Raw genomic sequence first — 22,187 nt, 5'->3', positions numbered from 1 at the left:
GGTTGAGCTGTTGTTCAGCATCTTAGCTGTGGAGGGCAGTGTCACTGGCCCTCATATGTGGGATCCGAACCGGGGCCCTCTGGCATCCCAAGTCAGTTCTTAACCATTGTGCCACTCGGCCGGCCCCTGTTAAAATAATTTTTAAAAACTGAACAAAAATTCTAGATCCCGGGAGAATTGTAACAGAATGCAATAATTGTTCTCTCAGACTCCACCTTGTTCAAACCTGCTTTATTCCCATGGCCTTCAGGCTAATAGCTTCTGCTTTGTCTTGCATATAGACATGTTAAGCATTAGAGGAATTCTCTTTGGGGCTTGAGGAGATAAGGGCAGTATATATTCTTTATCAGAGATTTGTAGGAAACTCATCATAACATCATTAATAAATGAAATACTCTGCCCACATAAAGCAAGTCCACATATACCCAGAAAATCCAAGTTGGGCCTTGGCACCCCTCAGTCCGAGACACACGAGGATGACAGCACAACCATACGTAAACTTACACAATTTCATAATTCCTTTGGGGGCAACTTGTTTCATTTACAATCTGTAATTTTGCCATTAGGGACTGCAATATTGAGGGTGTCATTAATCAGGTTACACTTAAGGGTTTGATCATTGGTGGTGCTGAAGGTAAGCGATGGCGACGCATTAACCTCCATCAGCCAGGGCTTCAGCTTATCCTCTAGGAGGATGTCATGGCCGTAGCACTCAAAGCAGCATTTGTCATTGTTCATCCCATCACCATGGCCTTCAGCGACTGCATGATGATCCACTGGGTCTCCTCAAACAGCTTGCGGGTCACCTCCTTGCCTCGGGAGCTCTCTAGGTAGAGCCGCAGGTTGTTCCCAGTCCACTTGCCCCCATCCATGTGACTGCAGTCTTCCCCATGTTTTTAAATGGCAACGTTGGTGAGATGAACAAACATGCTGCCCAGCTTGCTGGTGCTGGGGGTGTCCGTTACTGTGCAGATGCAACAGAACAAGCTTATATACACATATGTAACAGTGCAGCGGGCAGTACATGGACACCAGGACACAGAGGCACATGTCGAACTTCCTCCCGCCGACTAGTGATGGGCTATTAATATAGAGAGACATCACGCAGACTTCCTTAGTGGATTAATTAAGACGCGAACGAAGATGTTTTGCTGTCCCAGGACCACTTTTTGAATTACAAGCGCTTTTTGATCAGAAAGATGCCCTTGTCCTCTGCTTTGCCACAAGGTTTCAGGATCCAGGTGCTGGAGGGGCTTTTCCTGAACTCCTCTATACAGGGGATGCAGTCGGCAGACAGCGTGTAGGTAAATGGGACAAAGTCCAGGTCGAGGTATTTTCCATTCTCATCTTTTTCTGCCAGAGGACTCCCTTCTTTCTCCAGCTCTTTCCTGTATCTTTTCATATTCTTCACCATCAGATCCCTCCAGGTTAGTTCATAATGGTTTGGAAAATGGTTGACTTATGACTGTCTGAGAGCCAACAGCCAGTTTCGACACTAAAGCCATTTCAGATGGTTTGCATGCTCATCCAGGAAAAATTCCAGTCCTCATTTTCTGTCACCTGGACCCATTCTCTCTTTTCAAAGTTATTTATTACCACTGACTTCTCAGGATCAGTGATCCATTTCACTTTTCCTGCCATATCCAGAGGCACTAAGGAACCAACAGCAACGTCCAATTTCTCTTTCAGTTTCACTGACTTTTGCCTCGGGTTCTTACCTGATATCAGATCGTTTTCCTGTCACTCCCTCCAACGAGCACAGCACAGAGGAGCGCAGGGCAGCCCAGCACCGGGCCAGGCCACCACTTCCAGACCCACTGCAGCCAACTCTGTATTTTCTTAAGATGGATTTGAGGATTAGGTTTCCCATCTTCTTGGTTGGTGCCTCTTAATCAATTGATCAATAAAACTTTCCTTACTCAAAAAAGAAAAAAAGGAAAGGAAGGAAAAAAGAAATTCTAGATCCTCTCACTCCCATAAAAAGGAAAACGGGGTGGTGGGAGAATACAGTAGTTAAGGTGTGCTAAGGTTCTCGCCTTGCTCAGGCAAAAGAAAAAAAGTAATGAGTAATTTTAAATGTTATTAGAAATATATTTAGCAAAGAATAAATGTTAACATTTTAATATTAAAAATTCTACAATTTATAGCTTCCAAAACAGCTGGAGAAGTACACACAAAGGAGAGAAAAAGAAAGCTAGCCATCTAATAGAAGACAGGAAAGGAGAGAAAGAGGCAGGATCGAAGCCTAATAAACAGAAAACACAAATTAAGATGATGGAAATGCATTACTAATCAAAGTAAATGGACAACTTTATTAAAGCTCACATTAATTTTCTTCTACGAAGTACTGCATATGAATTTGCAAATTAATTGCTAAAAGTTAATGCTTTCCCAGTGTCAATAATGAATTAAATATCTTTAGTCTTCTACTGTAAGTCAAGTATAAGCTATCACCATGAAGCTTTAGTGTCTCCTCGGTCTCTCTCTTACCTACAACCATATTGCCGATTCTTCTGAGACCAACCACATGCTCTGAACTTCCTCCCAGTACTCAAGAACACTCTACACCTAATTCCATTTGCCCTTACTTTTCCCAAACCCAGAATCCTCCTAACCTCTATCCTTATCCCAAATCCACTGGTTCCTTAACTTCGTACTCATCCATGAAAGTCAGGGTCCAAAGGAAAGGAGGGGCTGCTTGGTACAGGGTTAAGCTGGGGAGCTGAGTAGAGGCTGGCTGCAGGCTCTCCCTCCTGCCCCAAGTTCCTAGAAATGACCTTAGAAAAATATTTGAAAATAAGAAATCTGTGTTCATATTAGAATACAAGAATGGCTGCTAACAGTAAACCAACAGCTGGTACAGAGAATAAGACATTCTAAAGGAGGAAGGAGAAAACTACAATTTTCAGAGAACGCACAAAAGAGAATGACACAAAAGGTGGGAGACGCTGCAGGGGATTCCAAGCCTAGAGGTGGTGGTGGGGGGGGCTCTGGAACAGGAGGGGCCTGGGGGGGGCGGGGCACTGGATGCTTTAGGCCAGGCTGTGAGCAACAGGTGTCGGCTCCAGATGGAACACAGAGAATAAACCCAAGGAGAAGAGGCAGGAAGACAAGCAGGAAAGAAACAACACACAAGAAAAATGAGGAGCGTTCCAGCACAAGGGGCTGGGTACTCACACACCCCTATGCAGCCCTATAAATCCAGCCCCTTTTCCTCCATTCATCCTCACAGGGGGAGGGAGCTCCTCCCCCTATTCAAGGCCAGCCCTTCACTTGTGCTTTTAAGAAACTGAACTGTTTGCCCTGTTCACTTCTCAACTTCATAAACCCATCTCATTCCAAACACACATGTCCTTTTCCACAAACACACGCCTCTGAAATAGCCAATGAATTTTCTAGAACATATGTGCCAGCCTGGTACACTTTCTGAAGTGGATGCATTTTTCTAAGAAGCTGGGCATAAGTCTTTACCTACCCCATTCAGAGAGGCTGCGTACCTTCAGACCGTTAGGTCTGAACACAGACCCTTAGGAAGAAAGACACTCTCTACCCTTGGTAACCACACAGCTTCCCGACTCTGTGATACCTGTTATTCAATCTGCCATCCCCACTTCTATGGTCAGAGCCTTTCTCTTAATCTTCACCTGACGCACTTTATATTCTCCATTATTAAAGTTTAAAGTGAGTCAACTTAGGTTGGGGCTGTAATATTGGGTACAGAGTTTATTGAGAGAAATTAATTGTCTGACATGTTTTGTCAGATTAAAAAAAAAACTGAAGCTAATTCAATATAGCAATAAGTAGAGAAGATCCAGAATTCACGTCAGACCAACTTATTCCTATAGGAATTCAAGGAAAAATTAGAAAAAATGTTTCACATATGAGACTTCCAAATTCTAATTTCATAGGTTAAAATGGATGCTTACATATTCCATTGAATAAATCAAATAGTGTTCATTAATACTGACACTAAATCTCATTCCTCTACAGACCAATGAGATTACCATAGAAAACATATATATCAATCCATCCAAGCAAAGTTCTAAAGTAAGAATCAATGATGTGACAATCTTGAGTAATGTATTTCTGACAGTTCTGAAAGCTTACTGGATACATAACACTTTAATGTAATGCACTAACATTAATAGAAGTTCATAGAGTTATGGCAGAAACTAACCATCACTAAAGCCACCAATTAATCAAGTCAGTTCAAAATTTGACAACATATTACCAAACTGAATTCGGCAATTTATCAGAGAGATCATGCACCATGATCAAGGGTGGTTTATTCCTGGGATGCAAGGTTGGTTCGTTATCCACAAATCAATTAATGTGATACACCACATAACCAAAATTAAGGACAAGATTTGAAAAGAAAATTCTAAATATTACCATTGCATTTGAAATGCAATGGTAATATTTAGAAAGGCCATTGTTCATTTCAAGACCCAGCAAGAGATTTAACTAGCTACTAACCATATATAACAATTACAGGAAGACATTATTATATTAATAAGTTAACAAAAAGGAAAACCTTAAATATATAGAAATACAACAGCGAACATTTTCAGCTTTGGCAGAAAGGTCATTTCGAGTTGTGATTTGAAGTAAATGATTCACAACTTTACTTGGGGGTCACAGATTTACAAAGCTGAAGACCTCTGTGGAAACCTACACATATGTGCAAGATTTTACATGCAATTTCAAGGTTGGGAACCCGTGTTGAAGGACAGTCACCTCCTACCTTGTGCAACACTAATGAGCTAGTTAGCTGACAATGAACAATCCTCCTCTCGGTCTCCACACTTCCCTGCTCTGTACTCCATTCTCCTTTCTCTGTCCTCTCCCCTTGATCTGCTCCATCCCGTCCTACACCCCATCCCTCTGTCTCTCTGCCCAGTTTTCCCCAATTCCTCGCCCACTCCCATTTCTCACCATATACCCTCCCACTCTCATTTCTTTAAGTGATCCAGATATGGAAATAAATTGTATATTTGGGTGACTTAATTAACTAAAGTTTTATGGTCTGGTTCACAATTATAAAAGCCAGTGAGCTGAAATTTTCACATTTACACACAGAAGTTGAGCGAATAATTATGTGGGGGAAAAAGAGTGAGAGAGAGAGAGAGAGAGAGAGAGAGAGAGAGAGAGAGAGAGAGAGANGAGAGAGAGAGAGAGAGAGAGAGAGAGAGAGAGAGAGAAAGGGAGGGAGGGAATAATACTGTTTTCCAAGGAAAAACAAAATGTTGTTTTATACCAGGCTGTTCATTTTTGTCTCCGTTATTTTTTCCACAGGTCCACACTAGGAAAAAGTGCCTGCACCCCACCTGTGACAATCAGGAGGTTTTGGGAACACTGCCGCCAGCACCCCCAGCAGGATCTGAACACAGGGCATAGGGATGAGGGCGGGGCTTCCTCCATGGTGGGCCAGGGCCAGGAGGCCAGGAGCCACGGGGAGGCTCTGGAACCAGGCACTGGTCACCACTGAGGTAGTACCCAGCCCAGGCGCCAGGAGTCAGAGGAGGCATTTTATACACCTCTCTAGGAAGCCAGCATTGCCCATGGCTCCCCCACAGACTCTAAATCATGACAGAATAATCTGTGCGACAGAGGTTAATAAGATAGGTGATTATGGGGAAGGGACACTAACTGCTGCCATTGTCAGCTACAGTTCATCTCTAAATTTCATAATCCCTGTATTGTGGGAATTATTTGCAGTGCATTATTTCACAACGGGACAAATTTTAAGGCCCTTAAGTAAAAGTCCATGAAGGTACCACACTATATGTCTTCCGTTTATTGTATGCTTTCTCTATGTCAGACACTGTATATATAGATAGAGGTATATAGATAGAGATATTTATGTCTCTATGCATCCATAATTTTATTTAATCCTCAAAATAACCATGTGATGTAGTTATATGATCCCCACTCTATAGACGAGGACTCTGAAGTTTAGCACATTGACTGAGTTGCCCAAAGTCAAACATACTAAGTCACAGAGATGGAGTTTGAATACAGGTCTCTCGGACTAAGCCTCTGTTCTAGCCCTGAGGTTCTCAGCTTCTTAATGGGTATCTCTGGGGATCAAATGCAGACTCTGATTCTGGTAGGTCTGGGGTGGGGCCTGAGAACCTGCATTTCTCACAAGCTCCCACCAATGCTGCTGATCCATGGACCACATTTTGAGTAGCAAGAGGCTAAGTAAACTACTGCATTTGACTGATTCCATACTTAGAGCTGTGACTTCTAAAAGTTGAGAGTGGTGCCAGCAATACATTTCTACAGAGGTAACTACTTGAAAGATAAAAACAAGCAATATGTTTCATTGCTATTAAATGGCACGGGGCAATTTTTTTTCCCTTAATTCAGAAAATACAACCCTATCAGCTAAAACCAATTTTTAATGAAATAAAATGAATCTCCAGTTTTTCTGCCCACACTTCTGTTGTCTTCAGCCAGAAAAGCCTTTCCCATGTCCTAGGCCCAAACCAGATGCATCCTGTGTTTCTACCAGGAAACCATCAGAATCTATTAAAATTACTGTACACTGATAGCAGCAGCGACATGACAAATCGCAGGCCAAGAGTCAGATACCACAGAATGTGTTTCAGGGCTTTGGGGGCAGGCCCATTTGCAACCAAATGATATTGTGTGAGGCTGGCATGCTCAGTGCATGACAAACTGATGCAATTTCAGCACTGTCTGCGGGCCAGGGGAGATTTCTCTGATGTTGGTTGTGGTTCGTTTACAGAATTGTGCAGAGTTCCCAGATTTGAATCACTTGGGGCTTGAAAGGGCTCTACTTGACAAGCTACAAATAATTACACTCTACTCTTTCCATTGTACTCTATTATTTTGCCCCCCTTATCTCCAGGATTTGAGCTTTTGTGAACAAGCAAGGTCGGCTTCTATTTTGACCACAACACAACAAAACATTGTTCTTTTCTGATATGATAAATAAAACGAGGCCCTGCAGACTTAAACATTTTTATCAGGCCCATTTTCCAACTTTGGGCTCAGTCAGAAGGGTTGAGCTGGACATAAGCAGGCACGCGGGTTCCTGCATCCTTACTTAGGGTGGTGCTCCAGCTATCTGGTTATTGTAAAAGCTCATTTGATAAATGGGACATTGACTGACAGATAAAGGACACATGCGCAGAAGCTTATACATGGTTTCTACTTCCCCTGCTCCCCACCCTCAGCTCCATCCTAACAGCCTGTCTACTCAGATATTCATAATGAGAAAAAGGTTTTCCAACATGGGATGCAATCAGAATCAAACTGCCTTATGTCAGCGGCACGCTTCCAGAATTACCAGAGTTTTCGAATTCAAGTTTGCGCTTCCATTTTTGAAAGATTTTAAAGAGTTTCACGTATCCTATGGTGGCTCCTAAGAATAATATATTAATTACTGCTCCACATATTTTAATTTAGTAAATGTAAAACTTTATGTTTTCATACTTTTCCAAAGAAAAACACAAGATTGAAGGAGCCGTTTTTTGTTTAGACTCCAACCTCAAATAACATTTCCTAAATTCTAGTCCCTAGAAAAGGTTTTTAAAAAAAATCTACGATGATTAACATGAACTCAAAGTAATCGAAAACATTGTTTAAAATTTGTTACATCTTAACTGTGAGTCAGCCCTCCACATTTAATTTTTGGAACAGCCCTATGACATAACTGTAGAATTTCATATAATGACATGTGTTATTCCGATCCCCATTTTAGAGATCAGGAAACTGAGGCACAGAAAGTAAAGTGACTTGCTTAGTGACTCACAGCTAATAAGTGGTAGAGCTGGAAACTGAGCCCCAAGAGTGACTTGAGGCCCCTTGAATAACTGCTTCCAGCTCCATCTACTTAAGGCTGGGTCCACCACAAGCACAATACACCTCTTCTGAGCCAAAAGCAAAATGGAGGGTACACGGTGACAGCACAGACAAATAACAGTGACATGAACTTCTCAACGGTAGCTAAAGAAGCTAAAACTTGGGATTTCAGCTCCCCAAAGTGGATACCCTTATACCTGCCTCACTACAGATTTCTCTGTACCCTGAGCCCTCTCCTTTCCTCTCAGTCTGCCATGTCCAATATGGCAGCTGTCCAATATGCCACGTGCTGCTATTGGGCATTTAAATGTGGCTAGTCCTGGGCCGGCCGAGTGGCTCAGTTGGTTAAGAGCTCGCTCAAGAGTTTGAGCTCTGAGCAACAGCGGTTCGATTCCTGGCCCAGGCTGAGCAGCCGCTGAGCTGCCAACAGGTGGCAGGATGGCTCAGCTAAAAAAATAATAATAATAAAAAAATAGGGGCCGGCTGAGTGGCTCAGTTGGTTAAGAGCTCGCTCAAGAGTTTGAGCTCTGAGCAACAGCGGTTCGATGCCCAGCCCGAGCTGAGCAGCCGCTGAGCTGCCAACAGGTAGCAGGATGGCTCAGCTAAAAATAAATAAACTAAAAAAAAAATAATAAATAAATGAATAAATAAATAAATAAATGTGGCTAGTCCAAGAGGAGGTGTCCTGTAAGAGTAAAAACACACCAGGTTTCAAAGAATTACTACAAAATACAATATAAAAAAAAAATCACAATTTTCATATTGATGACACATTGAAATAATATTTTGGATGTATTGGGCTAAATAAAATATAATTCATAGTATCTGTTTCTTTTTTACTTTTTTAAATATAGCTACTAGAGAATTTTAAATTCCTATGTGGCTCGCATCATATTTCTATGGGACACTGCTGCTTGAAAATCATCCCTTAATCCCAAACTTTATCTCGCTGAATTATCAGCACAAATCTATCAACTGATAAGAAAAGCAACTCCAAGCACAGCCCTCTGCCTCCCAGGAAGCTGCATTCCCACTTTGTGTCCTGATTTAGCAAAAGCCTTGACCTGACCCTGCTTTCCCTCCTTGCTGCTATGATCTCTCCCTCCTTTCATGGTCAAAGCATCTGGCAGGGTCCACACTCGTTTCTCCTCACTTTCTGTCCAACTTCCTTAATTCACTGCAATCTGACTTCCATCTCCCCCCCGCCCCACCTTCCTCCACCTCATCCTGATGAAACCGCTTCTGAGAGGTTCCTCAGCATCTCCACAGGCCCTTTCTTCACCTCGTTCTCTTGACCTCTAGAACACCACTGGGTCCCCTGACCACACACAGGACCTCTCCTACCCACACACTTCAAATGAACTGAACACCAACCAGGAACTTGGGAAGGGAGCCAAGAAATCTATTTATCGCGTTCTGTGAACAAAAACGGAAGTGGTACCAACCCCCACCCCACCCCATTCTCCCAACCCTGGTCCCAAGTAGGATGTTCTCATTCTCTAGGAATTCTTTTAAAGCTCAAGGCAGATGTGGCTCTCTGCAGCTGTGCCATTCAGGGGTCCTCCCTGGTTAGCCATCATTCTGTTGTATGGCCCCCCTTTCCCCACCTTTCCTGTCCAAGAAAAGCCAGAATCAGGTAGAGTCTCAAGCATCATCTGAACAGAATGGCAAGCCAGACAGTGAGGCTGCCGCCTTTCAGAGCATGGCCTGAGGTTTTCCATGGGAGACAGTTACTCTTTGGCTTATAGACTTGAAGATGAGGGAGTAGGAAGAAAACTCTTAGGCAAAAGTGAAAAATCTCACCATTGGCTACTAGGAGGAAGTGAAACGAGACTAGTTCAGGAAGGGACACCAAAGCTAGCCAACTTTGGGAAGGGGAGTGGGGGGCAGGACAGGCATCCTGCAGGCTGAAGAACATGAGACTCAGAGGCATGGGAACCCCAATCCTCCAGCAACTGAGGGATGGGGGAGCAGTTCAGGCATGGAGGGCAGAGAATGTCAAGTGGAGAGGTAAGTAGAGATGAGATAGGAAACACTAACTCTTATTTTTTATCCATCCTTTTCTTTTAGCTGTCAATTCCAGACAGTTTCTAAAGCCCCCTGACATTCTGTTTAGAATCTCTCATGTCCATTCTATGCCTCTGTGCCAGTCCAGACCTTCATCCTGGTCATCTCTCCGTCCCCCTAGTCCAGCTGGGGCCACAGCAACAGTCCCACAGACGACTCCAATCAACCTCCTTTGGAAACCTTCTGCACACCAAGCTAAGTTTAATCAACACGATTTCCCCGTTATCAGGTCACTTTGCTGTTCTGAAACATGCTACACCGCCCTGTTGGTTTCTGCACAAAATGATCACATTTCAGAGTTTCCGATCCCACCCTTACCTGATGCCAGTGATGGGCATTTTCTCCTCTGCACCCTCCCCTCAAAGCAACTCAGACATTCCACCTACTAGTATGTGCCCTCCTTTTCCTCTCCTGATCAAAAGTGGAATGGGCTCTGACACCTTCAACACTGGTCACTGTCCACCCTCCAGGAGCAAACAGAACAAAGGCAATCATTCCTCCACAGGGACCTCTGCAATTTGGCCCTGCCCCTTGTATCCAAAATACCTCCATTCCCTACCCTCCATTGCACACTGGACACCGCTCTCATCCTCCGTCATGTAATGCTCATTTACATCTCTCCATCTTTTGGGGGAGTGGGTTCCTTCACAAAGGGCCTATCCTTTCCATCTGCTTATCTGAATCCTACTTGAGCACAATTTCTTGCAGGAATTCTTTCAGGTACTTCACTCCTCACTGATCTCATTCTCCAAATCTCCATTCAGTACAATTTCCTATTTTGCTATGGATTACCATAAAGCATTCATTATTGCTTTGTGGGTACTGTCGGTTGGTGCAGAGCTAAAGTGCAAGCTCCTTGAGGTTCTCAAATCATGGGTTACAGTTGTCATTTACCTGCAGCTGGCACCAAGCAGGCATTCAAAGACTTGATTTATTAAGTTACATTAATTAATTATGCGACTTTATAATGGATAAATGCTCTGCTTCCTTTGCATGCTAGAGTAAGAGCAAAGAGGTTAAATGGCACCAATCTTTAATAATCTCCATCCATCTTTTATGGAACTATCTCTTAAAATCTTAAAATTAACTATCATACAATGTTACAAATATATTAAGTGGGCAGTTCAAAATATGCTGAGGGGCTATCAAAAACCAGTTATGTCTTCATTTTTATAAACCAATGAAAATGAATAAATCTCTAACATAAAGTAAATGTTTTTTTTAAAAACAAAACCCTCCAAATCTAAAAAATTGTAAAATAAATATACACTTTCAAAATGACAGCACTACAGCCAACTTAAGAACCTAGTGCCTACCTATATTCATTTAAGAACGGTCTGCATATCACATGAAAAAAAACAGTGGAAGCTTATAAAGACTTACATACAAAATGGCCCACAAGAATTTCTGGAGGGAAATTCACAGTCCATACTCCTCCATTATACAATGAAGGACTCCTGCATAGGCCTTGGAAAGCCAAATCAGCAAAAACTTGTAACAAAAGGACTGTGTATGTCCACCTTTCACATAATCTAACATTAAACACACACACACACATCCACACACACAGTTTTAAATCATCTTTAACCATTGTTATTTAATAAGCCAATTCCTGGCACTTCTGGTTCCATATACCTTTCTTTATGGAGAAAGTGTTTCCTATATTTTGACAACACATTTACTTGACATTTAAGCTTACAATGAGTTTCTGTTTTAAGTTCCCCTCCAGTATTAATGACAATACTGGAAAACTCTCTTTTGTTGCCTAAATAAACCCCCAATGAATTGGGCACATTTCAAATATTACTTCCAAATCGCCTGCACGCCCAGGAACATCCCATCATGCACCAGCATGCCCATCCCCCTCCCCCAGACCACTCAGGCAGAAAGAAGCAAGGCCTTGGGACCCAAATGGCTGAAGCAGGACCCTGGTCCCTGCAGCTACTGGCACTTTGGTCCAGTCAAGGATAACTCTGCACAGCAGAAAGGTCTCTCACAGCACCGGACTCACAGCAGGCTCCCTCACCATTGCCAGAGCACAACTGGCATGCCCTGCCTCCTGTGCAGTGTCAATCCAAGAGAGTTCGGGCCCCTGGGCAGGTGGCACTGAGCAAGAGATTGGGCCGCCCAGCCCAGAGGCACAGATGACACACGCTGAGGCAAAAAGAGTGCTTCTTGTGCCCAGCTTGCAATAAAGAGAGCCTGCCATTCTCCTCCTGCTCTTTTGATCCAGGATTGCAACAGCAACTGTCTTTAGTACATTCCTTGCACTGTACTAGGTGCTTTTCATTTATTATCTCAATTGCATTTTTGCCCTCACAGCTCTTGGTGCTAGCATTGTTCCATCGTACAAGTGAGGAGACCGAGGTGTGAGGAGGCATGCCCAGGTGAGAATCCAGGTCTGGTTTTGGTTTACCTTCAAGCCCAGGCACCTTCTGCTCTGTTACACTCCTTCTGGACTGCATAAGCCTCAAGCAAATGGTGGCAAAGTATTAAAGGAAAACTTCTTAAGAAGTGCATATTTGCCTGGGCAATCTATAAGACTTATGTACTTTTTCCCCATAAAAATTAAGTCTTAATATGCAAGCTCTCTGGAGTGCTGAGTCATCTTTTTTCATGGCACTGTATTTTTCTTTTGTTAAAACTATATCATTAATCAATCAGTTTTGATAGAGTGTGTCTACTGGACACAAGAAACAATTCTATACAGTTCATGAATAAAATAAACACAGGTCAAACTCTAATTCTACTTCATGAACCTCAAATCCCTTTGCCATACTGGGATTTCTATCAAATGTTTACTTGAAAGGCATGATTTCTGTTGTTTCTGTTTTGTGTTGGTAGTAAAGCGAAGCAACTAGAGAGGAGTCTATGGCATCAACTGTACTCAAATGAGAAATCCTACACATACCTAACTCAGAGAATTCTCTATAAATCCAATATAAAGATTTAAAATTTTAGAAACAAATGCCAACACTAACTACTATAGAACCCACTATATGTTAAGGACTTTACGCCAATTATTTCATTTAGTTAAAATCCCTATTGTTTTTTTTTTTTTTTTTAGCTGAGCCATCCTGCCACCTGTTGGCAGCTCAGCAGCAGCTCAGCTCGGGCATCGAACCAGCGACCCTGTTGCTCAGAGCTCGCACTCTTGAGCGAGCTCTTAACCAACTGAGCCACTTGGCCGGCCTTCCTGTTTTTATGAAGCAGTTACTCGTACACCATTAAGGGGGCTCAAAGCATACATCACTAGACCATTAAAAACCCGGTGAGGAAGTGACCAGGTGTCATCAACTCCAAAGCCCACTCTTGAACCGCATTGCTACTTCCCCTCCAAAGAAGCCCAGTTTATGAGAGAAACATAACCCCAATTCTTCCTGATTCATAAGAAGTGGCTCTAATGCTGCGTGGTCCAGTATCCCAACAAGTAAAACGTGCCAACGCTGGCCAGCACCCAACGGTATGCATCAATTTTCCTCTGCACTTGACCTCACCTATTGCACATCCCCCCACTGGTTCCCCAATATGTTAGGCAACAAAGAGACCTGCTGAGAGACCCCTTTCCGGCTGCCTTCCTGTCTCTCGCATTAGCTTTCTGGCTGTATTCTTTATACCTGGCCTCCAGGGGAGAGGCTGAACCCAGGCTGTGAAGGCAGAGAGAAGCCTAAGAATAGCACCCGGTATATACCTACTGAGCTAACTATACACTGAGGCAAACATCTTGCCAGGCATTTCATGCGCAGTCTATCATTTTATCTCAGGAATGAGCTTACGGGTTAGGTACTATTGTCAACCTATGTTAAAGATCAGGAGACTAAGGTTAACAGTTTAGTCATATTTAAGCTTGTTAACAGAACTGTATTTATATGTTCAGTTCTCCACGAAGCAATACAGGAAGTTGACTTAACTACAGCTCTCGTGGACACTGTGTTCACAAATACAAAGAATCACTTTGAGAGGGAAATCTGGAATGTCTTGAGGGTCTTGGAAAGACCCCAAGGGCCCAATACAGTGCCTCGTACACTGCAGGCTTTCAAGAACTATCAGTTGAATAAATGAATGCAAGTAAATATTGCAGCTGACAAAATTGTTCCGCACACGCCGCATCTCTGTACCTTCCCCCAGCCCTCATCCACTGGCCTCTCTTACAGCTCCTGCTTGGTACCTCTGCCTGGCTCTCCCAGCTAGCCCCCTCTTCAGGCCCTACCTGGCACCCAGTATGCAAACATGCTCACAGCACATCACAGAAAGTCTAAGCTAAACTTCCCCTTAAACAGACTGTCAGCCACTCCAGCCAGGCAGTCAGAATCCTCTGGGTCACAGATAGATGAGCACCATAGAACTTTTTAGGCCCAGCACTCACCAAAGGAGCACACCTGTCTCAACTAACAGCTTCAAAAAGAACACTCTGAGTTAAAATGGCATTCGTTAGAGCTGGCCTCATCTGAACCGGCTAAATCTGAACCCTGATACATCAGGAGTCAAAGTTCTACTTCTGCTGGGAGGAAAGCACACAAAAAACAGGTCTGGATGGGAACTGGCCCTGCCCCCACTGCCAGGCTAGAGCCATACACAAAAATAAAACACTTACAAACCTAGCTTTGGTGGTCTGGCCTCTTCTCAAAAGACCTACTACTCTTATCTGGAGAAAGCAGGAAACCAAGGTTTTACCTGAGAACACTGTTAGGAGCCTAGAAAGCAAAAATAAAGCAACTGGAATTTCATCTAAGCACTGTGATCAATAAAGAGCAGTTGCCAACAATTGGTTGTTTAACCACATAATCAACGTTCTTCATTTGTTCTTACAAGAAGTAATTAGTACCCTTTAGATGTCATTCTCTAATTGGAAAACACTGCAAGGATCTTTTGACATTGCTTTCTAAAAAGAATTCATTTAAAGTAGTGAGTTAAACATGGGATTATTCAAAGGTGAGAAAAAAAGAAAAAAAATCATTCTAGATGAAAGGAAGGTAAAATACATGACATATTAACTCCTACTGGCAAAATTTAATTAAAACACATGGGGACGTCTTGCTATGTGCTCAGTACTTAAATTGGGTCCTTGTGAAAAAAACGGAGATATTCATTCTAGAGAAATTAGGTTCAGGGAAATTGATGACTTGCACAAGTTCCCAAAGCAAGAATGTGGAGCCAAGTCTGTCTGACTCCAAAGCTTAGTAATGACGCTCCTTAGAAGTTCCTCAAACTGGGTGACGTCAGAAAAGCTTTTCAGAAGTTCATTTGTTTATGAATCCAAAGAATCCAGCACGGTTTCAATGCTCAGTTCTAAAGGCGCTTTTGCTGAATCAGATTGTGCCCCAGTCCTTTAAAGCTGTGTTTCATCCCCTCTACAGGGCATCTTTTTCAAAACAGGGTACACCTACTTTCCATAGTTTGCAGGCTTAGCTAAAACTTAAAATCACTGGGAGAGCTTTAAACCATTACCAAGCCTGGGCCCCAGTGACATGAGAATCTCTGAGACTAGAGCGAGCATGAAAATCTGTAATTTTAATCACTCCACAGAACAACTGATGTGTTGGTGCAAGTTACTCGCTTTAATGATCTCCACAAGCATCGTGGGGACGTCTTTATCTCAGTTCTCAATTTTGACTGCTTATTGGAATCAGCCAGGGACCTTGTAAAAATTCTGATGCTCAACCCATACCCCAGAATCATCAGGCTTTCTGAGGGTGGGATCCAGGCATTGGCAGTTTCAAGACCTCCAGGTAATTCCCATGTGCAGCCATGGCAGAGCATCACAGCTTTAGCAGCTCGTTATCTGCACTAGGAGACCAAGTCCTCATTTGCACAGTGTTCCAATGCGCCATTCACCAGCAGCACCGTCACATCAACCATTAGTCATTTTCTCAAATTCCCTTGGTATCAGGCACCGAAGTTGATGCTGACACCCCAAAGTTTCCATTTATCAGTCACTTAAGTGCATGTCCACTGACGAGAAATGCTGCATGACCTTCCCTCTGTCCTTCAGAATCATTCCCACTAGTGAATGATTCATCTCCTATGCACATATTTGTCATTCTCTCACCACTTTCAATTGTATTATCTCCACTTCCTCTTCTCTCTTAGCATTTTCAACATTGCCACTTCTTTTGCACTCGTGGACCATATGGGGTCAATGCTATTTTAGGGATGTGAAAACCAGGCACGAAGCTACAGGCTAAGGAACCAGAGTGTGGCTGAAGCTAAACTGACATCTAAGAATGATACCTTGCACTAGAAGCGGGTAGAGTTGATGCGCTTTTTTTGCTCTGGAAGGTAGCTCTGTTTACATCAACAACAGTTCACATGGAAAGTTGAAAAGTAGCAGAGCTTTGGGCTGCCTTTTCTTTACATGCAGCTCAGCAGGTTATCCTGAATACCCAAAGCACACTTTTTGATTGATAACAAAGAGCTCCATGGTTGAGAAGAATAAAAATCTTTGTTCTAAACATTTCAGTTCTAAACTTTTGAGTTACGTAAACCTTCTTACATGGGGCATAAATGAGAAAAATTCTACACGGAAAGCAAAATGCTTTTTTTATCCAACAATTTTAATGCATACAAGAAGCAGCATTCGTTGTAAAGATATTCTTTCAAAGGGCAAATCAGGTGTTGATTAAAGCGTCCCTAAAACCTATACTACTCTGGACTACTAATGAATGGCTGACAAATTTAATCCACATCTTCACCTGCAAACCACCCTCCTTCGTATACACACATCAACATCAATGAAAAAGTTCATAACATTAAGAAAATGCATTTGCTTGATAAAGCACTTCCTACTGGGTAAGACTTTCTTCATTACTTTGCCTTTCTCAATGCTATGTTACATTATTTCTGCAAAACTATCAATGGAAAACCACAGACAATGAATTCGGACTCCAAAATGGAAAAAGCAGATCTGATTTCCATACAGATTATAAGATAAAGTGCAGCAATAATTTACTCCAATAATTTTTATGGGAACAATCAACAGTATCGACTTTTAAAGTAAGGTCTCCACTAATGTCCTAAATTCATTTCAATCCTCTTCCTAATAACTGGTACTTGAGAGGGAATTTTAGGATAATATTTAGAAGTTAATTAAAAACACTGTAAGCATTCATGTCAGTCAAACATGACCTCTGCTCTGCAGTGCATTTAAATGCATGTCACCTTGACCTGTAACATGGCAATGGAAAAAATTTTGGTCAATATAAATCAAATGTACACTAATTTATTCAGCAGGTTTCCTGGTATCTGAATCAACATTAGAAATCTAACCAGTATTTGTTATTCTGTTATTGACAAAAGGAAGCATATTTAAATGATAACAAGTACTCATGGGTGTCATTTGGAAGTTAAATTGTTCCCCAAGGGCAGCCTCTGTAAACGTCTACATTTAAAGGTCATTTACCACCAAATTATGAACAACTGTTGCATTTATTAGCACAGGCTCAATAGTTTGGAAGCCGCAGCCATCAATTTTTACTGACAACGAGATCTAATTGTTCACTAATAATAAACAAGGAAAACCGACCTTTTCTACAAACTTTCACTCCCTGCACTATGGCCACTTTTTAAAAACGGAGACACACGTTTTCCATGGTGTGCATCAGAAGAAAAAACCTTCCAACTGCAGGACGGACTAAACATAGTTTTAAATAAATATGAGATGGTAAAATATAATGGCTTGTTTTCACATATTATACTCATCTGAACTAAAACAAAAGGGAGAAAAATATTAAAATATTTATTTATGAATGAAGTACGCATATATATTTCACTTTTGGAAGGAAGCGTGATGGTTATTTTTACCATGGGGATGTCCAGATATTTGGTCAAACATTCTGGGTGTTTCTGTGGAAGTGTTTTTTGGAAGAAATTAATACTTAAACCTGTAGACTGAGTAAAGCAGACTGCCCTCTAAAATGTGACGGACCTCTTGATTTTGAGGCAACATATTCCGTGTGTGTTACTCCAGCCCGTTCACTGAGTAACCTGAAAAGCTGCTCGTTTCTTTCGAGTTGAGCTCAGAACAAGACAAGGCTCTGCAACAGGCCCAGGCTGATGTACAAGCTGCTCTGCCACTTGGTGCAGCAGATCCAATCAGTGGGATCTGCTGGACAGTGCCAGGTAGGGATGCTGTTTGGAGCCCTTGGCAGATCCCTGCAGGTGAATCACAGCACAGGCCCTTAGGATTTGGGAACAAAGCCCTGTCATCCTCTGTGGGGAACTACTCTTTTACAAACTGTTTCTTTTTTGTTTTGCCTTTTTTTTTTTTTTTTTTTTCTTTAGCTGAGCCATCCTGCTACCAGTTGGCAGCTCAGCGGTGCTCAGCTCGGGCCGGGACTCTAACTGCTGTTGGGAGCTACTCTTTTGAGAAACAGCTCTTGGCCTGCTACTGGGCCTTGCTAGAAATGGAAAACTTAACCATGGGCCAAGTTACCACGAAATCTGAGCTGTCTGCCATGAACTGGGTATTACCTGACTCACCAAGCTATAAAGTTGAGTGTGCACAGCAACATTTCATGATCAGTGAAAGTGGTATACACACGATCAGGCCCAAGCAGGCCCGAAAGGCACATGTAAGTGAAAGAGGAGGCCCAAATGCCCAGGGTTCCCACTCCTGCTGCACTACCTTCTCTCCCAGCCTGCCTACTAATGGCCTCATGGGGAGTGCCCTTCAGTCAGCTGACAGAGGAAGACTTGGGCCTGCACCACATGCAGGCACCACCCCAAAGTGAAAAGTGGCAGCATTTACAGCCCCTTTCTGGGACCTCCATGAAGGACAGTGATGACGGGAAATCCTCCCAGTGGACAGAGCTCCGGGCAGTGCACCTGGTCATTCACTTTGTTTGGAAGGAGGAATGTCCAGATGTGCTCTTATACACCGATTCATGGGCTATGAGCAATGATTTTGGCTGGATGGTCAGGGAGTCTGAAAGAACACAATTGGAAAATTGGTGATAAGGAAATCTGAGGGAAAGATACCATGGATACCTCTCTGAATGGGCAAAAAAATGAAGAAATGTATGTCCCAAAGGGTGACCTCAGCAGAGGAGGATTTTACTAATCAAGTGAATAGGATGACCCCATCTGTGGATTCCAGGCAGCCACTCTCCCCAGCACCCCCCGTCACCGCCCAATGGGCTCATGAACAAAGTGGCCGTGGTGGCAGGCATGGAGGTTACGCGTGGCCTCAGCAGCAACATGGACTTCCACTCCCCAAGGCCAACCTGCCTACGGCCACTGCTGAGTGGCCCTGTCTGCCAGCAGCAGAGCCCAACACTGAGCTCTAGATATGGCGCCATCCCCAGGGCGATGACATCGAACTGCTTCCATCATGGGAGGCGCCATGTTTTCTTCTTACTGGAATAGACACTTCCTCTGGATACGGATTTGCCATCCCTGCATGCAGTGCTTTTTCCACAATTACCATGGACTTACGGAATACCTTATCTACCATTGAGGCATTCCACACAGCATTGCTTCCGATTAAGGAATTCACTTCACAGCAAATGAAGTGATGCAATGGGTCCCTAATCATGGAAGTCACCGGTCTCACCATGTTCCCCAGCATCCTGAAAGATCTGACTTGACAGAATAGTGGAATGGCCTTTTGCAGACTCAGTTAGAGTGCCAGCTACATGGCAATACCTTGCAGGGCTGGGACAAGGTTCTCCAGGAGGCTATATATGCTCTGAATCAGCATCCAATACATGGTGCTGTTTCTCTAATAACCAGATTCACAGGTCCAGGAATCAAGGCGTGGAAATGAGAGTGACACTACTCACCACTAGGACCACTGGCAAAATTTGTACTTCCTGTCCCCATAGCTTTATGCTCTGCTGGCCTTGAAGTTGTTCTCCCAAAGGGAAGAGTGCTTCCATCAGGAGCTACAGCAATGATTGCACTGAACTGGAAATTAAGACATACCTGGCCACGTTTAGCTCGTAATGTCTGAATTAACAAGGCACAGACGGGAGTTACCGTGCTGACTAGGTGACTGATCCTGATGGGAAGGGGAAATGGGATACGACTTCACAATGGAGGTAAGGGAGACTATATCTGGGAATACAGGCGATCCCTTAGGGCATCCCTTAGTATTATGATGCCTCATGATTAAAGTCAATGGAAAACTAAAACAATCTAATTCAAGCAGGACAATTAATATCTTAGACCCTTCAGTAATAAAGGTTTGGGTCACCCCGCCAGGTAAAGAACCAGGACCAGCTCTGGTGCTTGCTGAAGGAAAAGGAAATATGGAGTGGGTAGTTCAAGAAAGTAGTTATAAATACGAGCTACGGCCACAAGACCAATTACAGAAATGAGAACTGTAACTGTCATGAGTATTCACTCATGTTGTTATGAATATTATGTGTGTGTGTGTGTGTGTGTATCAGGGGTGCCAAAAAACGCATACACATGACTTGTATTCATCTTTTCTTATTGTTATACATTGAGTATTACAATTTTAATAAAGTTTTTTCCTTTCTTAACACATTGAGGACGGGGCATTTAAATATATCGATGCAAATCTGCGTCACTGGCCCATAACGTGTTAAAATGTGTACACATTTTTTTGGCACCCTCTGTATATGCATATGCATATCTATTCACATATATAAAGCAAATATATTTGTTTCCTTCCCTCTCTTGCCCCCTTATCATGTAATGGAAGATGCAATGTCTTTATATCGTAGTATTTAAGTATTGTTAACTTCACATCATAGTATTTAAGTTACATGATATCAAGAAGAATAGTAGACATGACTCAAGGGTTTTGCCTCCTCTTCTGGTGGAGTAGTGTGTTTTCAGTTATATGCAGGATAGTTATATCATGTCAGGCAGAATTATAACCTCGTTGTCTTTGCTTGGAGATTAAGTATGGTTTAAAAGGAGGTGTGTATGGTTGCTAAGTTGACAAAGGGTGGATTTGTGATGGTTAATTTTATGTGTCAATTTGATGGGGCCACAGGACACCCAGATATTTGGTGAAACATTTAAAATTAAGCATGTCCAAAAACAGGACTTCTGATCTTTCCCCCCAAACGTGTTCTACCTAAATTCTTACACATTTCAGTAAACAGTACCACCATTCTTCCAACTGCAAGCTAAAAACCTTGGAGTCATCCTGCTCCTCATTTTCTTTTTTTTCTTTTTTCATTCCACATTCTATTTATCAATGAATCCTATTGATTTCATCATCAAAATCCATGCACAACCCAGCCATCTTCCAGCACTTCCACCTGCAAAGCTGCTCTAAGCCATCATCGCCTTTTACCTGGGATTTACCTGGGATACCACAACAGCCTCCTAACTAAGCTCCCTGCCTACGCCCCACCCGCCTAAGAGTCTAGTCTTCACATCAAAACGAGTCTGATCCTTTTAAAACATAACTCATACAAACAACATGTAAGGGCAGGAATTTCCATCTGTAAAAAGTTATTGAATCGCATCGCTCCTCTGCTCCCATCTCTTAGTGTAAAAGCCTTACCATTCCCTCGCAGGCCTACTGGCTAAGCTCTCCCCACCCACCCCTCCACCTCACACTATCTACCCCACCGAACTACTAAGGAGTAGAGTGAAGAAATAAAATGGAGTCACTGTGGTCAAGCTGCCAACTTAATGAATTCAAGTGGGCTGAGGCATAAGGAAATGATGATTCAGGTTTTAACTAGCTCTGGGAACTTAAATTTCTGAACTTTCCCATCCTACCTCAATACCCGGATACATATCAGTATGGTGTGTGTTAATGCCCGGGCATACAGCAAACCTCAGTTAATCACCTGAATGACCTCATGAAGAAAATGTCCCATTGTCCAGACCACCGGACATCTGATAAATACCATCATGGACCAATCCAGGGGCTAAGAATGCAGAACTGATTCTTCTCAAAAATGTACTTGTTACTATAGAACTCTCAGACTTTTCTTTCTCCTTCAGGACATTCTGGGTATTGCCTAATAGTGTTTCTGGTTTGCAAACCCTAAGACGCTTGACTAAATCATCGACATTTATTTTCTAGTAAGGCCTCTTGACTCTTCCTGTGTTCATGCAACACTACCTATAACCTCATCTCCTATTACCCTCTACTGTCTGACTCCAGTTCAACTCCACTGGACTCCTTTCTACATCTGAAAGACACTGGGCATGTTGCCATCTCATCCGCTTTGTTCCTTCTGCCTAGAACACTCTTCCCCCAGCTAACCTCCTAGGTTACCACCTCACCTCCCTCAGGTCTCTGCTCTAATATCCCTTTCCCAGGGAGGGCTTCTCTGATGGTCCCTCAGCACTCTGTA

At 42.8% G+C, this 22,187-nt stretch overlaps 1 protein-coding gene and 1 pseudogene across 1 annotated transcript in view; both read right to left on the bottom strand.

Moving 5' to 3' along the window:
• SNX24 (sorting nexin 24) overlaps positions 1-22,187 on the bottom strand; it is a 156,509-nt gene that overhangs the window by 123,195 nt on the left and 11,127 nt on the right. The window lies entirely within an intron of this gene.
• LOC109379006 (probable tubulin polyglutamylase TTLL1 pseudogene) lies at positions 511-1,738 on the bottom strand (annotated as a pseudogene).

This window comes from Hipposideros armiger, unplaced genomic scaffold (assembly GCF_001890085.2).
Source record: "Hipposideros armiger isolate ML-2016 unplaced genomic scaffold, ASM189008v1 scaffold_21, whole genome shotgun sequence".
NCBI classification, from domain to species: domain Eukaryota; kingdom Metazoa; phylum Chordata; class Mammalia; order Chiroptera; family Hipposideridae; genus Hipposideros; species Hipposideros armiger.
This window is presented reverse-complemented; position numbering and strand designations above follow the sequence as displayed.